Source organism: Zingiber officinale, chromosome 7B (genome assembly GCF_018446385.1).
Source record: "Zingiber officinale cultivar Zhangliang chromosome 7B, Zo_v1.1, whole genome shotgun sequence".
NCBI lineage: Eukaryota > Viridiplantae > Streptophyta > Magnoliopsida > Zingiberales > Zingiberaceae > Zingiber > Zingiber officinale.
Genome location: NC_055999.1, coordinates 41,335,947 through 41,339,617, shown reverse-complemented (window position 1 = coordinate 41,339,617; position 3,671 = coordinate 41,335,947). Strand labels below are relative to the sequence as shown.

General features: G+C 33.6%; 1 long non-coding RNA gene across 1 annotated transcript; it reads left to right on the top strand.

The window, feature by feature from the left end:
* Positions 1-1,955: 1,955 nt before the first annotated feature.
* Positions 1,956-2,707, top strand: LOC122005697. The gene is made up of 2 exons (XR_006118467.1): positions 1,956-2,228; positions 2,369-2,707. It is a non-coding gene; the product is annotated as an uncharacterized LOC122005697 (long non-coding RNA).
* Positions 2,708-3,671: the final 964 nt, after the last annotated feature.

The window sequence follows — 3,671 nt, the reverse complement described above, 5'->3', positions numbered from 1 at the left end:
ACAGATGTAATTTCATGTGAAAAGATCATTTTTCATTTGCCTCTATCATACATTCCGGCTGTTTTTTTTAAAATCTTGTTCTTATTCCTTTTGAAATCCTCCCCAGCCTGTTGTGTTCCTTCATGGTGGACCAGGAGCTGGAACATCGGCCAGCAATAGACGATTCTTTGACCCAGAATTTTATAGGATTATCTTGTTAGATCAGGTATAATTTCTCTCTTGCATTTTACAAATTAGGTTTCTTCCTTATTTATAAATTAAGTTGACCAGGTAAAATTTTAGTGGATTATACATATTTTTCTAATGAAATTTATTTACAAATTAAGTTGCTTCCTTTCAGTGAGGTGCAGGTAAAAGTACACCTCATGCCTGCTTAGTTGATAATACAACTTGGGATTTGATTGGTGACATTGAAAAACTAAGGGAGCATTTAGGGATACCAGAATGGCAGGTGAAATTATTTCTTGAGATTTCCATGGTTATGGTATTAAACCTAACCTTTGCATGTACATAATTTTAGGTTTTTGGTGGGTCATGGGGAAGCACATTGGCACTCGCTTACAGCCAATTACATTCAGACAAGGTGTATTACTAAATAATCTTTTGGGAGTTTGCTATGAGATTAAGATTTTAAGTTGTTATATTCCTAAATGAAAAGTATATGTTGACATTTTATCCCTTTGTTAAGGTCACTGGTATTATTCTTAGAGGTATCTTCTTACTAAGGAAGAAAGAGCTTGATTGGTTTTATGAGGGTGGTGCAGCAGCCATATTCCCAGATGGTATGATTGTTTTTTTCTTTTTGTATATATATGACCGTCCTTGGTCCTTCTTCAATATAACATTTTTCTAAAGTTGAATTTGCACCTTTCCTTCTCATTGCTATCATTTTACTTTATTACTTTCATGGGACTATTTTAGATATTTTCTGAATATCTCATACCAGTTTTCTCTGATTAGACATGATAATAAAGTTCTTGCATAAGCAGGAATACACTCTTGAATAACTATCCTAATAGACTCAACTATTTCAATTTACATGCACACAAAATATGTAATGTATTGAGGGTTTTTATTCAAAGGTTTTTCTCAAGATTCATTAGTGTTGTTGCATATGCACAATAACTATATCTACGTATCTTTATTTTCTCTATCAAATATACAAGGAATTCTGTTAAATGGTTCTCAACCACCAAACAGTCAAATAAAATATACAAATTTTTGGCACGGCTAACCTTTATGCTTCCAATTACTTTTATAACATGTGTAAAAGCTTTTATGTTTATGCTTTCACCTCTCTTGCAATAGCTGTTGAAGGAATAGTCTTTTTCAGAAATCAAGTTGAGATGACAATTTGAATTTAACATTTGATATGTATCAAGCTTGGTAAACAGTATGAAGTTGGGTCAGTTTCTGTAGAGCTCTTATGCATATCGAGCTGAGCCTGTAACTTAAAAACCTTGACCATGTATATCCTTCAAAATTTGTTCTTCCATTTAATAAAATTCTGAAATGACATTTATCTCCATTTGGGCTTCTTTTTTTCCTGCATATTTAACGGTGCTGCATGGTTGATAGTCAATGTTGCATAGCACCGGAAGTGACATTCATGACCATATTTCAGCTTAATTGCTATTTGCTTAAGCCTCTGGAACTGTATTTTATTTAATTTCTGATCTATATATCACTGTCATTATTGAAATTTATCATCTATCTGTGCTGTCAGCATGGGAACCGTTCAGAGATTTCATTCCTGAAGAAGAAAGGGATAATTTCATTCTGGCATATAACAAGAGGCTTAATTCGGATGACTTGGATGTACAGGTATATCAACATTATATTTCTTCTAGTAGCTTTCAGATCCGACGTCTGATGAGTAGTATTTGTTGTCATTTGGGTTTTTTTGTGTATGTCTTCATAATTTATTATAAGAAGTAGATACAGCAAACAATTGATTGGCATCGGAAAGGAGACTATTTCACTACTGTCGTTCCTAGTGATATCCTAATTATGAATTTTAGTTGTACTTATTTTTAGTCATTCCTAGTGCCTATTTTATATCTCAGTTTTGTTTCTTTCTTTTTTCTAATACACACTGACAAATTGGAAATATATAAAAATCATGACATTATACCTAGTTACCTAGCCTTTGAGGCTGGAATCAGGATGAAACCTAAAGTGCCCTGAAAAGTTTAGGCATACCAAATTCTCTCAGTTTAATGACAGAGGTCAGTTGTGTTGCAAACTTTGTTGTTTTCCTTGTTTTTCATTTACCGCGTCTAGATTAAGAAACTATGGCTTTCTAACTCAAATAAAAATTGCAATTCCTGCCTATCTTAGACCTAACATTAACTTATTAATTGAACAGGTGTTTTAGATTGTAAATTTCATCCGAGGCAGCCATGGCTATTCACAGCTGGAGCAGATTCTGTCATTAAACTGTATTGCCACTAATGATAGATTCTCCAGGAAACTTTGAAGAATCTCCTCGAGTCAAGATACGTGAGTACTTGCTGATCCTACATGAATACGGTAGCAAGTTCATGTTCTTTGCTTGATAATTTATTCTTTTTTGACCAATTCATTTCCGCAAACCCCTTACCTGTAAGCACCAACTAGTATCCTTATTGTCAAGAATTAATTTTATCAACGACTTATAAGTTTGGTATGCATATTTCTTATGATGTTGAACCTTGACTTTGAGACACATGATGGCTTTGTTTTATTTTTTTTGTTGAATTTTCTATCCTGTAAGTTTCAACTCCACTAGTATCATGTTTCCATAGATGATGCTGTCTTAGATGTTGGAGTCGTGACTCATTCTTTATACTGATGTTTCTGTGTGGAATTTTCCCAGTTGTCCTGTTCATTGTTTGATGTTTCTGTGTGTGTTGTAGCTGAATTTGGTTGTAGCTTCTGCAAGCTTTCTTCACTTTCTTCCCTCCACTATCTGTTAACAAGTTTGATCTTTACAATTCAGTTATAAGAACAAACAATATGACCAAAGGTTGACAGCTTTGCTTCATCCTTTTTACATTTCAGTATGTGGATGAAAGCAAATATGTACTGATGTACCTAAATGGATTTACAAAAATATCTTTGAAATGTTTTGTCATACAGATATGGCATCTAGTATAATTTTTTCCAACTTGATTGTTGCATTATCATATAATGAGATTAGGTGCACAGCTTGCAGTCAGTTTATTGTTTTTGCTAAAGATCATTGCTAGTAGGCCGACAAAAGACAGGTCTAAAGTGAAGTTAGCATTCTATTAAACTAGATTATGACCTTTGCAGAGAACTTATTGGTAACCAAGGACTTTGTGAAGATAGCAAATTTTGGCCTTGCTCGTGAAGTTCATTCGAAGCCACCATTCACAGAATAGGTTTCAACACGCTGGTAAGCATGTTTATGACAAGCACTTGTGATCTTATATTTTTTATTTGATACATGTACACATTTGTTTTAGTTATTTGACATAGGGTGGATTTATGTGTTTTTACAGTTTACAAATCTCAAGTACTCCAGAGTTGAAATTGATGAAATACAGTTCGAGTGGGCTGAATGCATGCTAGATTACATTTGAAGTGCGGTTCTACCTTGATGTGTTAAAAGAATGTTCTACCTTGATTTTGATATCTATTAGCTAGCTTTTGATGTAAAAAGAATG